At 35.3% G+C, this 14,547-nt stretch overlaps 1 protein-coding gene across 2 annotated transcripts in view; it reads left to right on the top strand.

The window, feature by feature from the left end:
* The window catches only part of LCP1 (lymphocyte cytosolic protein 1), a 102,136-nt gene that overhangs the window by 34,047 nt on the left and 53,542 nt on the right, over positions 1 to 14,547 (top strand). Inside the window, exon 1 of one of the 2 annotated variants that reach the window (XM_031961913.1) lies at positions 12,113 to 12,211. The exons of the other annotated variant lie outside the window; for it this stretch is intronic. The gene's annotated coding sequence lies outside the window, so the exon portion shown is untranslated. Of the gene's footprint in view, positions 1 to 12,112; positions 12,212 to 14,547 lie in introns of those variants that run through there. 2 annotated transcript variants of the gene reach the window in all.

Raw genomic sequence — 14,547 nt, 5'->3', positions numbered from 1 at the left:
AATAATAAATGAACATATCTCACAGGATTGTCATGCAGATCAAATGAGATCATGTTTATAAAGTACTTTGCAAATCTTAAAGCATTATGTAAATACTAGCTATTATTGATATTATTTCTCTTGGCCACAGGCATCTATGTGAAATGGTCTAAGCAGCAAAACATACAGAAATCGAGCCAATTTTACATTTCCAGAAGAGTTCCAAAATTTTAAGTTCATTCCCTATTTGATTTAATAGTTAATACTGGATAACTATGTGTTAATCACCTACTGTGTGCCAGGCATTGTGCTAAGCACTAGGGAAACAAATACAAATAAAAACAAAGACAGTTCCTACTTTCAAGGGACTTCTAGAATAGCAAAAGCATAATGAAGAAGTCCAAAGACTTCCAAAACTTGTGTAACTCTAATCAATTTCCAAACAGAGGGCAAAGAGTACTGATGAAATGTGAATACAAGGCTGATTCTATTTTGCAGAATGATGAAATACTTTTCTCGTCCTCACATCATTCTGTCTTTTGCAGTTAACTCCATTCTGCTTCTGGGTGATAAGAAAGGTTTAGATATCATTTTCATTTGTTAAATAAAATCACTTTCAAATGTAGCTAGTTTTCTTTCATTTATGACTTCAGTAACAGACCAACTAGTCTTACTCATATTGCCCAAAACAGAGTTAAAGTAAAGATCCTTTGGTTGTGTTAAATAACAAACAAAAGAAAACCAAATAAATATCTGTTATTTCATCTGTATAGGTAAGTTCCAATGCAGAAACTCCGTTTATCAATGAAGATCAACTCCTGCTAAATAAAATGTAGACATAAAAAGTGACCAGAGTTTCTGAAAGATTAAATGAAATCAAGTTAACTGGAAATAAAATCATCTTCTGAATCATCAGAATTATTTAAACTGTGTATATAGATTTTCCACATATCCTAGTTATATGCAGTGATGTTGAAGTGCATCCCAAAAATTTTTAAAAACTATTTTCACCTGATTCTATTTATAATTTTTATTTTACTTGTGGAAATGCTCCAATGTTTAAAAACTCAATCAACTAATTTACTGAACCAGTGCAAGCAGTTCTTGTGTATGATGTGGGAGAATGCAAAGAGACTTCTGTCATGCATGGCCCTTGCTCTTGTAAAGGAGTTAAAAGACAATAAATAAATAGAGGAAAATTTAAATAACAAGGTCCATGTCTAGAAAAATAGAGGCAGTTCTGAAGTTCCAGAATTCTTTGTTGAGTACTTGTACACAGTAAGCATTTAATGATTGTTACATATATTCCTTTTAGTTACCTTTGTTGGTGCAAAAGGTTGTAAAGAGGTATAACAATTCAAAAGATCATTAACTGCCATATGATGGGTAGAGAAAACAAGTAGCTTAAATTCAGGGAAGAGAGAAATCACTAAATATTGAAACCAATGGGGAGGCTTCCTGAAGATTTAAGATGTATCTATATGTATACACATATACTCTCTCACTATTACACACACACATACATACACACACACACACACACACACACACACACACACATAAAGAGAGTTAGTTGAAAAAAAGCACAAAACAAAAAATATAAAAACAAAAGAAATCCAACATGTAAATAGCTGAAGGAGAACGGTACTATCAAAGGATACTGGATTTGGGGTCAGGGGCCCTAAATATTAGCTCTTGCTAATTTCTAGCTTTTTGTCCTTGGGAAGTCACATATCTAAATTTGTACATGCATCTAAGCATATATATATCTTTTTATCCATCCATTTCTCTGTGTCTGTCTCTCTCTCTGTGTCTATCTCTCTACCTATCTATACATATCTAGGTGGTACAGTGGATAGAGTTCCAGGTCTAGAGTCAGGAAGACTCATCTTCTTGAGTTCAAGTCTCATCTCAGATACTTGATCCTGGACAAAAGTCTCTTTAATTCTGTTTGCCTCAGTTTCCTCAGCTAAATAAAATAAACTGGACAACAAAATGGCAAACCATTCCAGTGTCTTTGCCCAGAAAACCTCAAATGGGTTTATAAAGAGTCAGATACAACTAAAATGACTGAACAACCATAAAAATACATATACACATACATATATATATATATATATATATAAAAGCATATATGTATATTGTGCTCATCTGTGTTTTGGGAAGAGTAATCAAGAGGTGATTTGTAGAATGGGTTAGAAGGTAGAAGAGACTAGACTTGTGATTTCATTGCCATAGGAAACTTCTGGTGTGGAAATTCTCTCCACCAATGGAGTTTAGTCTTAGAAAGTTTCATGGAGGCACTAAGAAGTTAAATGATTTATCCATAGAATGTGACTGAAATGGGATTTGAATCCAGGGCTACCTGACTTTAAAACTGAGCAAAAATGTTTATAGCAGCTCTTTTTGTGGTAGCAAAGAATTCGAAAGTGAGAGGTTGCTCATCAATTGGGAAATGGATGAACAAATTGGGGTATATGAAGGTTAATGGAATATTATTGTTCTGTAAAAAATGAACGAGCTGATTTCAGAAAGGCATGGAAAGATTTACTCATGTAAAGATGCTCAAGTGAAATAAGCAGAACCAGGAATATATTATACACAATAACAAGAAGAATGTGCAATGATCAACTATGAAAGACTCAGTTCTTCTCAATGGTTCAGTGATGCAAAGCAATCCCAATAGACTTTGGACAAAAAATACCATCTGCATCCAGAAAAAGGACTAAGGAGACTGAATGTAAATCAACACATGCTATGTTCACTTTTTTCTTTTTTTTATCTTTCCCATGATTTTTTCCTATTGCTCTGATTTTTCTCAACATAATTCATAAAGCAATATGTGTTTAAAATACATTTTTTAAATTATCTAAATAAAAAAGTAATAAAATTAAAAAAATAAAAAATACTAAGCCACTACCCTATATCAGTAGTATAAGTATGAGTGGAGAATGTGTAGTCTACTGTGGGCTAAAGTTCTTTGACTTTTGTGTTTATCATTTATGATCCTAATAGGATTCAATTAAGTGAACATTTATGCACTATGTACAAAGCATTATGCTGAGTGCTGGAGGATACAAAAACAGAAGAAATCCGACATACAAATAGCTGAGGGAGAAGAGTACTATTAAAGGATGCTAGATTTGGAGTAAGGAGCCCTAAGTAGATCGATTCATTCGCTCATTCATTCATTCATTCATTTAGATTTTTTTGGACTAGGCTAAAGAGATGATTCTTTGCCTCAATTGCTACCCAGCTTTAATCACTGAATGGGTACAGCCTCAGTCGAACTGAAACCTCTTGAAGACATTAGCTTAAAAAGACCAAGATCAAAAAAAAAAAAAAAAAAAAAAAAAAAAGACCAAGGTCTTCCATTTCATTCAGGCCATCTCCATTCCTCCTAATCTATATCTTGCCACCAAACTCAGATGGCTCTGGAGGGGAAAGTGAAGCAGGTGACTTTTCACACACCTGCCTCATTTAAATCCAATTCACTTGCATATCATGGTATCACCTCCTTGATGTCATGATGCTCTTTGAGAAAAGGACAAGCAACAACAATAATATTGGTTCTTGTTACTTTCTAGCTTTATATCTTTAGGAAGTCAATTTATTTCTCTAGTCCTCAAGTTTTTTCATCTATAAAATTATGCAGCTGAACTTGAGAATCTCCAAGTTTCTTTTCAACTCTAAGTCTATGGTCCTAACTATATAATGCAAATATCTTGGGGCAGGGAAAGAGCTTAAGGAGACCTTGATTCATGCTCTACCTCTGAAACATATCATCTGTGTGATCTTGGACAAGTCAAATGTCAGGTGCTCCAGACCTCTCTCCAAGCCTAAGGTTGAGAACAGCTGCCAAACTTCACCAGAAATTGCCATACCAATGAAATGCCAGTGAAATATTAATAACAATGAGATTCAGTCCATACAATTTTGAGGCAAGAGAGAGAATGAGCAACTGGGGGAATGAAGGTACTCTTCAGTAAGGAGACAGTACCATGAAGGAAGAGAAAAATTCTGAAAGGTGGAGATGAAGAGGACAAGAACTCCAGACGTGGGGGACAGTTTGTATGCATAGAAATCACAGATGGAATGTTGCATTCAGAAAACAGTTACTTGTCCAGTTTGGCCAGAATGTAGAGTAATTTGAAATAAGATTTGAAAGTTAAGTTGGATCCAGATTAAAGGGAATGTTAGGCTTAAAAGTTTGTGTTTATCCTACAGATAATAGGGAGACCCTAAACATTTTTGAAAAGAGGACTGATGTTGTTAGGTCTGGGCCTTAGGGAAAAGTGTGGAAGATAGTCTGAAGAAAGGAGGGAGACCAAAGGCTGAAATAGGTAAGACATGAAAAGAACCTGAAGAATTAGGATAATAGCTGAGAGAAACAAGAGAAAGGGAATAATGCAATGATGGGGAAAGAGATACTTGAAAGGGCTTGGCAACTGATTGGAAATGGGGAATGAAAGAAGAGATAGAGATGGCTAAGGTTATGAATCTAGCCGGCCTCAAGAATAGTAGTTAACCTTCAGTACCAGTAGGGTAAATTGAAGGATTGTAATGGTTTTGTGGGGAAGAGAGTGAAGATAATGAATTTTACTTTGGATATATTCAGTTTTGAAGGCCTAAAAAATGAGCAGGTAAGAGATGTTTAGGAAGCAATTACAAATCCAGACCTGTAATTAAAGGTAGAGATTAAAATTAGAGATTAGGGTGTATAAATTTGGGAATCACCTTTGTAAAGATAATTTAAGCTCTAGGAGAAGATGAGGTCAAGAGAGAAGAGAAGTAAGAAAAGAGGGCCAGAACAGAATCTTAGGGAATTCTTCATGCTTTGGGGGGCAGGAGATAAATGAAAGATTCATTAAGGAAAACTTGGTATAGAATAGGTAGGAAAACTACAGGAAAGAACAGTATCATGAATGCCAAGGAAAAGAAAAGAGGAACAATCATAGTCAGCATGTTAAAAATAGCACAGGGGTCAAGGAAGACTGTGAAAAAGCTTTCAGATGTGCAAGTTAAGAGATTATTGCCTAACTCTATGAAAACAGTGGGATCAGATGGCCTGGGCTTGAGAAATGAATAAATAATGAAAAAAATGAGTCAATGGATGTAGATAACAATGAGTTTTGCTATGATATAGAAGAAAAAATATAGGACAGTAATGAAATAAAGGTGGCCAAATGAAGAGTTGTTTTTGAAAAGGACCCATGAAAGTTGGCTGTAGATAGTGAGGAAGATGCTAGCAAATAAGAAGAGACTAAAAATGACAGGAAGAGGGGGAGTGATTACAGAAGGTACAGAAGGAAGTGGGGTTGCAGAGTAATATAATATCTTCCTCAGAAACTGATAAAAAGATGGATCATAGGATCACAGATATAGAGCTAGAATGAACCTTAAAGGCCATCTAGCAAAGCCTTCTCATTTTACAAATGAGGAAACTAAGAACTAAGGAAATCAAATTACTTTCCCAAGATTACTTACATTATAAAGTTGCCAAAACAGTCTTTGAATTCAGATTCTCTGAGTCCAGAGTATCCAGAGCTCTGTCCTGGATAAAATTAATAATGATGCAGAAATCAGTCTGGAATCAGTCCATGGGTAGAAGGAATTATTTTTCCAAGAGTCAGACTGGAAGAAGATATCAAAGTGAGTCATCAAAGATAACTTGGGGAAATAGGTTGAGTTTATAAATTATAAAATCTTAGATAGATTTAAAGCTAGAATGGACCACAGAAGCACTAGAAGAACTCAATGTGACTCTGGGCAAGCCATTTAACTAACTACTGTGAGCCTCAGTTTCCTCATCAATAAAAATCAGGATAATGGCACCTATCTATCAAGGTTGTTGGGATGCTATCTAGCTTTAAAAGTAGAGCCAGCTTTAGTAATAGGTAAAGTGAATATAATTAAAGTAAATTCAACTGAAAAGGAAGTGATCAAGGGGAAAGGGGGAGGACTTCCTGAAGACTTGAAGAAAATCAGCTATGAAAAAGATAAAGGAGACAACTTAAAAATTGGCACAGGTTAGCCTGAAGGCCAGAGGAGAAATCTTTGAGGAGCAAGGGAAAGTAATGTCTCTATCAGCTAGGGCCCCAGAAATAGGACCCAGAAATGCAAGTGTGGTTGCTGGAGAAAAGAACAGACATCCTAGGGCCAGGAAGAGTGATGTCAGTACCCAAATAGCAATCGAATTCAAAGAATATCTGGGAATCCACGTCAGGAACCAGCTGCAGTATAGATTCATTTACGTTGGACTTAAGAACCTGAGTTTTTTGGTTTCATGTCCTACATAAACAGGACAAAAGGCTTGGAAGCAAAGACTAGGAATGTGAGCTGTGTTCCCTCTAAGCTGTGACAATCAAGCAAATCTATGTCTAGACATTAGGTTTCTTATTTTTAGGATTAGAAGTCATTGTTTATTAAAATTTTTCTTTTTTTTTGTAATTAGGGTTTCCTCACAAGAAAGCTGACTATCAAGATATGAACAGGAAATATGAGTCAGTCAGAGAACCCAAGTTAAAAAAGTAGAGGCTTTATGACATTCATATGCCCATGAATAATTTTTTTAAAATAGCATTTACATAAGCCATGCAAAGTGCTTTGTAAATGTTTTATCTTTTTATCCTTACAACTCTGACGGGGGGAAAGGTCAGTGCTATTAGCACTCCCATTTTACAAATAAAAAACTGAGGTAGAAGATCAAGTCTTTTCCATTTAGTTGTTTCAGTTATGTTTGACTCGTGATCTCATTCTTAGTAACAATATAGGGATCACTTGCTATTGCTTTGTCCAGTTCATTTTACAGAAGAGGAAACTGAGGCACACAGGTTTAAGTGACTTGCTCAGGGTCACACAGCTAGTAAGTATTTGAAGCCATATTTGAACTCAGGAAGATTGGTCTTCATAATGCAGGCCCATCTATTCATTGTGCCACCTAACTGCCTTCGCTAAGTCTTTAGGCTCAGGAAAAAAAGAAAAAAAAGTGGAGAATAAATAGAATGTCTGAGATCAAAAAATGTCATCAAGTTTTTGACACTAGCAGTAGGATATAGAGTTTATGAGGTAGCCAATCAATGGTGGCCTTCAAGCACATTTTCTATTTGAACAATAAAACAGGATTACAAGACAGTAATTAGTGAATTTCATGGGTGATAAGTAAATGTAGGCAGAAGTTACTCATTTGAAAAGTAGAATGTGTCCTTGAAAGGAAAAAGAAATTGAGTCATAAATAAAAGCAATAATGTTTAATAGAAATTCTATTTTTTAAAATTAACTTAATAGGAGATTTGGGGGATATACAGCGGAAAAAACCACTGGAGAGGGAAAGGGAGAAAATGAAAACAATGGATAATAGGAAATCATCAAACGAAAAAGGTGCCTGAGAGAGTGGGTAGATATAGAATTGAGCCCACAAGTTGATGGTTAAAGATTTCCAAAGTCAAACTTTGGAAAAGAAGAGGGACACAACTGGTCTTCTGGGACTGGAAAGCATACTAAGAGAATAACCATTTTGAGGGCTTAAAGGAAGGTGTAGACAGGACAGCTCAAATCTGATAGCCTGTATCTTCTCAGTCTTTGCCAATGGTGAGGGTGGCTTGGGACTTGGTGCTTAATGATAGTGAGGAAGTTTGGAATAGTGGGTTCTAGGCTGGGGGTAGCTACATTTGTTTGATTAATCCAACAATAAAAAAATTATCATGTACCCCCGATGTATTTATTATATTATTATTATATATTATATATAATTATATAAATGCACTACCATATTAATGTTATATATATCATGAAACATATGACATAGAAAGATGAAGTTAACATTTTCATTTATTAATAATACAAAACCTCTTTTGTTGGCACTAAATTATTAATTTTCAAGGAGAGAAGTGCTTTAAAATATGCTTCATTTAAAAAAAAAATTCATGTCCTAGAAAATGGGCCAGACTTGTAAAGTTATCATTGTTTGTTAGTAATTAATTATTCAGGTAACTTAAGTGACTTGTACAGCATCATACAGCTTCTAGTTTCTTTGAAATTAGCTTGAATTTGCAAGTCAAATCTTTGGCAATTCATAACTTATCCCAGTGATCATTCTACCATAAGAACAGAGAAAACAGCAATGAGGGGGTAAGCTTTGTTATTGTTGTTATACAGTTATGTCTGACTCTTTGTGAGCCTAGGTATCACATTGTCCATGGGCTTTCTTGGAAAAATTCTGGAGTGGACTTTATATTTTCTTCTCCAGTGGATTAAAGCGAACAAAGGTTAAGGGACTTGCTGGGGGCATATAGACACAATAAGTGTCTGAAGTCCTATTTGAACTCAGGTTTTCTTGACTCCAGGTCCAGAGCTCTATCCATCAGTTCCCTAACAAACTCTGGTACAGTGGGTTCTAAAGATATGGCTGGTGAAAGACTTGCAGGTTTCTGAGGGTGATGCTAAATTTCTTCTCATCTGCTGATTTCCCAGGCTTCCTTCAAGTCCTAGCTAAAATCCCATTTTCTATGAAAAGTCTTTCCTGATCCCTCTTAATAACAATGACTTTCCTCTGCAGATTGTCTCCATTTATCCTATTGTATTTTATTTGCAAATAGTTGTCAATGTCCTCATTAGACCCTGAACTTCTGAAAGGAGGATTGTGCTTCACCTTTCATTGTTCTATCAGTGTTTAGCAGAATGCCTAACCCATAGTAATCATTTAATAAATGCATATTCACTGCTAAAATCTTTGTTTTTATTTTTTGCCTTATGTTTCTGCATGTGGTTTCCTTTACAGGTTACCCAAATCTTAAGATATGTAGATACAAGTAGATGCAGAAGGTTGCTTTTTATAGTAGGGAATATTCTTCTTTACCAAAAAACTATATTGGCCTTGTTCATTATTGAATCCACAAAAGTTCAAAACCAGACTAAGGCCATTTAAGTATATGTGCTCAATTTAACTCCAAAGCACTAACTCCTTAGGTCACTAGGTCACCATTTAGTACATTACTGCTAGAGTTTCTTAGTTAATAATTTATTGCATACACTAAATATCAATTTACAAGCTTTATGTACAGTCTTCTTTTTATATTCAATTTTGGAAAAGCTTATTTTATGATTTCTGCCAAGTTCAGAATTTTTTTTAAAATGCAAAAAAATCAATCATCATCTTTGAATATGTTGGATAAGTCATCTATTACTTTGTAGTTTGTTTAGTAAGGTCGGTGTGATACATAAATTTAGTTTAACAAATTCAACAATTTGTCAACAAATGATAATAAGGAGCTGATACCAAGATAAGGAAGGAGATAGTAATAGAACACTAAACTTGATAAATTCAAGTTACCTATCCTAGATGAACTACAATGTTGGGTTCTGGAAGACTTGACATAGCTGAGTGTGGGGATTCTGTCAGTGATATTTCAAAGATCATTGAAAAACAGGAGAATTCAAGAAGTCTGGAGGATCTTCTTCTGATAAGAGTCTACAAACATTGGCCAATGACTTTGATTCTGGGTAATATTTTAGAACTTATCATTAAAGACATAATTAGTAAACATCTAGAAAGGGAAGAGGTGATGATAAAGAACTTTACCTGTTCATCAAGAATTTATTAAATTCATTAATTAACTTCATGACAAACTCAATTCCATTTTTTGCAGGATTGTTAAATTAATGAGTTGAATGCTGTGGATGTAGTCTATCTCTATTTTTAGCAAAGCTTTTGGTATCTCGCAGTACCATTGTGAAAGTGAGGGAAATATATGGAGTAGATAGTGTTATGGTTCAGAAGTAGCTGGCTGGCTGGATTCAGAAAGTAGTTGTTTAATGTTTTAATATCAACATAGCAAGAGGTCTTTAGTAAACCACCCCAGGGATATGGGCTCAGCCTTATACTGCTGAATATGATTACCAACAGTTTGGATAAGGCTTAGAAGGTAGGCTCATCTTACCAAAATATTTAAAAATAAGTGCATGTAATTCAGGATAGGAACCCCCCACTAGGGCAATGGATTAAATCTAATAAAAAATTTTTTATTAAAAGAAAATCTTACAAAAAAAATCAACTTCCCCAGTACAAGATAGGAGAAATTTGGACAACAATAATAGCATTTATATATAGTTTTAGTATTTGTAAAAGCACTTTACAAATATTTCATTTAATCCTTCAGATAAACTTGTAAAGTGATATTATCCCCACTTTACACATGAAGAAATTGAAACTCAGGTTAAATGAATTGCTCAATGCCTCATAGGTACTAAGTGTTTGAGACAGGATTTGAGCTCAAATTATCTTGATTCTGAGTCCATTAATATCCATTATACTACCTAGAAGCCTGAAAAAGATCTGATGGTTTTAGTGGACTGCAAGTTTAACATAAATTAGGAGCCAAAAAGGCTAACTCTTTAGATCATGAACTAGATTAAAAGAGGCATAGCTTCCAGAAATAGGAAGGTAATTGTCCCACTCTTGTTGTTCATCCTTTCTTCTTGAAGAGGCTGAGGATGACAGTCCCCTTGTCCTCTGTCCTCATCAGACCTCATCTGGAGTATTGTGTTCAATTCTGGGCACCAACAATTTAAGGAGGACATTGATAAGATGGAGAGTGTCCAAAATAACTAGAACAGCAAAAGGCCTTGAGTCCATGTCATATGAGGATTGGTTGAAAAAACTGGGAATGTTTACCCTGGGGAAAAAAAAAGGGCACATGAGCCATGTGATAATTGTTTTCAAGAAAGGCTGTTTTGGGGGTAGTGCAGAATTATATCTTCATCATTGACCCCCAAGAGCAGAAATGAGCAGAAGGTGAAGGTGCAAAAAGGCAAATTGTGAAATGAAGATATCTCTCAATTAGCGCTCTCTCTCAAAGTGGAATGGGTTTCCTTGAGAGTTGATGGAGTCTCCCTTTTTGAGGCCTGCAGGCAGAAGCTGGATAATCACTTGTTAGGTCTGTATGTTATTGTCGGTAGTCCTTTCGAGTTGGAGTAGATGGTTGGGTTGGGTGGGTTCTGTGAAATTCAATAAAACCTTCCTACTGTATAAAGCACTTGTTCTCTGGTAGTTTAAAGAATTGGTTTGCCTTCTGAAATGCCTACCCAATGTAAGATACTTCTGGGAATACATTAGATACTGGGAAAAATGTAGCTCTGTAATAAATACTCTACTGTCTTCTCAAGTGGACAGGGAAAAAAAAATCACCCTCATATTAAGTACCTTTTGGAATGGTTCTAATCGGTGAACCAATAAGTCTTCATTTGACAACTTTAAGTGGTTCTGTTTTTTTACTTTTGTCTTCATTGCAACAAAACAAAAGTGAATCTAAATTTATTTTATTTTATATAAATGTAAGCTTATAGGCTATGAGCTTCATTCACATGAAATTTCATATGTTGCACATGATCAGTGCATGTGTATATAGATGTAACATTGAATAGTTTTCTGCCTCCAAGAAAGCTTCCTGGTAAACATTTATTTTTCCTTAGTTGTAATTTTGAAAAAAAAAGTTTGTTTTTTCTTTCTGCTTGTTTCTGATCTCTGTGAAGAAATGTCACCAATTTATCTGAGATAGCTGTCTTGGTTACCTAATGCTAATCTTTATAGGAAACTTCTAAATAATTTAAGTCGTGTTTGGGTTAAATGAACTCCTTAGAAGTGAGGGCAGAGGTAGCATTATAAATAAAAGAAATGAGTAAATAATGCCTTAGGCTTAGATGGAAGCCTAACCTTCCCTTAGGTTATCTTCTTAAAGAGACCACTAAGTCTCAGTCAGAGAGTAGATTGCTCCTGAGGTGGGAGGGAAAGGGATGTCAAGGCTGAGTTGGGCAAGTAAGCAACACCACTATACTGGTGGTTAAAATAAGAACTACAGAGTAGCATAGTAAAAGTTGCCTTTCTTATCATGAAAGGCGCAAGTATCTGCATGCCTACTAGAAGCAGGCTTAGAGCAGGAAAGAAAGTAAAGGAGGGAGAAAAATGCTTATGAAGAAGTGGTAAGGGACTTCTACATTTCAGTGAGACCTGCCGGGTCAGGTGATTTCTGATAGGGAGGGTGATGTGAAGAAAAAAGTAAGTAAAATGTCCTTATAAAGTCAAAATCTATTTCTTCCTGAATGATGATTTGTCACCCAACTCACTTCCTGTCTTTAGACCACATACAGGGTTTGACAGCAGAGTAGTTCTACAGACCAGAAAGGAAGGGTCTCTAATCAACTGCCTGTGCTATCTACAGCTTTTTTTTTACACAAGGTAATTTTTCATTCTTTTAAGTCATTCTTCCCTCAATATCTTATCGTGTTGGTACCAATGAATTCGCTCTTTATTTCTAAGGACTGTTTGCTTGGGTGGCTGGGCCAGTAGAAGGATAAGGTAATAAAGATGGCACCACCTGTCATTGCTTAGAACGGTGTCCAAGCAAGCAGTACAGCAGTTTAACTGCACAGGAAATTTGTGGTAAATGTCTAACAGCCCAAGATGGGTGTCAGAGTGGGTGCAGATGGTTTTAGAGGAGATTTGGTGGGTGGGAGCATCACTTGAATTGTTTAGAGCAAGACTGAAATGGATTTTTTAGACTTGTATTTTCACATTTCTTCCTTATTTGGAGACTCTACTGACAGGGCTTTATTGATGCTAAAATATTTTAAAGATAGATACAGAGGGATTGTTAAGATTGGGATACATATTGCACCAACAGGATGGTTTAATTTTAGCTTTTATGGTTCTGAATTTTTCTAAGAAATTAATTTTTTTCCATGTGGACATCTTGAAATATAGTACTGACACTGTGATTGTAATTATTTGAACTGTTTAGTCTAAGCCAGAATTTTTAATGGATACCCTTTGATACCTAAGAAAGCTAGAAGCATCTTTTTTCCATTAATCTCCTTTAGAAGAGCAGTATATTCCTTAATTTTACTGTTTTCTCCATGAGTTTTAAGGCATTTTGTACAACACATACATGAAAAGTTGGATAAAATTAGAAGGAAAAGCTCTGAATTACAAAGGATACTTTTTTGAAGGTCAGATACGTAAATTGGTCCAGATACATAAAAGGCATGGATTTCCTTGAATAAATAATTGTTCTCAAACAATATTAAGTACTCACTGATGTTTAAAAATCTGACATGATAAACATGCTACTTGTGTTAGAAAGAGATCAATTTGTTAATATTCAAATTCATTTTCATCAATTGAAGAATTATGTTTCTCTAAAGTGACTTTTTCCCTGACAACTTATCGAGGGGATCTCACACACACACACACACACATACACACCCCTTGATTTTAAGTTTATTTTCATTAAGCCAATCAGACTGTTGGGAAGAATTTTAGTAGAACTAACTGTGAAATAAAGACATGGAATCTAATCAAAAAGAGATCCCAGAGATATTCTGAGGACATTTTAGAATGTGACTATCGGACTATGTCCTGCAAGTCTCCAAGAACTTTTTTTAGGTATTATTAACAAAGATAGAAGAAAGTCTGGAAGAGTATTGGTCCTAATAAACCCCAACAAATTATAGGTTTAGGAAAACTAAAATGTGCTTATATTTCATAGGAAAAATATTAATGAATATAAAATTTACTGGTATATAAAGGAATAATTAAGGTCATAAGTATTTGTAATTTATAGAATCCTACAAATGTGTATGTAGCTTGAAGAAAACCTTAGAGTTTTGTGCTACCTCCTCCCTATCTCAATGTGTCAAAAATAATTTGCCTGACAAATCCATGTTCTTATCTAAAGCTATTTTTGAATCATGTGTTTATTCTCATCCAAATCATTTTTACTGATCCTTCTGGACTGCCTTTGATAATATTGTCTGGCCTTTTGCCCACTTGGAGGTTTGTAGCTACTGGTCTTCTCCATACACTCCATACACTCTTCAACTCTAATCCTTAGTCTAAGGGACAAGATTCATTCCCGTTATCTGCCCTTATGTTCAACCACTGTGAAGTTCCTTCTTCCTAATTTCCCTGTAAACTTTGTTTAGTTCAGCTGACTCTTGTGATGCTATTTCCATTCAGTCAAAAAGTATTTTTAAATGTGTACAATGGGCCAGATACTATGCTAAATGCTAGCAATATAAAAAAGCAAAAAACAATTTCTTGCCCTCAAAAATCTTTTCTCTTTGATCCTGCCAGGTAATAGCCACTAGAATTCTTTGGGTAGAAGGAATGACATGATCATACCTGAACTTGAAGAAAGTCACTTTGGCAAGCAGTGGGAGATGGAGTAGAGTTAGGAGAGACTTGAAGCAGAGAAATTAACCAGAAGTTTATTGCAGTAGCCTGGGTAAGAGGCAGTAAGGGTCTGCAACCAAGTTGTTGGCTATGTGATGGGAGAAAAGGAAACACATACAAGAGCTATATATCAAAGATAGAAATGACAAGATTTGGCCATAGATTGGGTAGTTGTTGTGTTTGTCCTTTGTTCTCCAAGAAGACCATGACATCAGGGAGATAATGCCATGACATGTGAGTAAACTGGATTTAAATGAGGAAGAGCTCATTTAATTTAAATGAGGAAGAACCAGTACAGTGGCGTTGCTTACTTGCCCAACTCAGCCTTGACATCCCTTTCC

This window comes from Sarcophilus harrisii, chromosome 3 (assembly GCF_902635505.1).
Source record: "Sarcophilus harrisii chromosome 3, mSarHar1.11, whole genome shotgun sequence".
NCBI classification, from domain to species: domain Eukaryota; kingdom Metazoa; phylum Chordata; class Mammalia; order Dasyuromorphia; family Dasyuridae; genus Sarcophilus; species Sarcophilus harrisii.
Note: the sequence above shows the minus strand (reverse complement) of the source record. Positions and strands in the feature narration are given on the sequence as shown.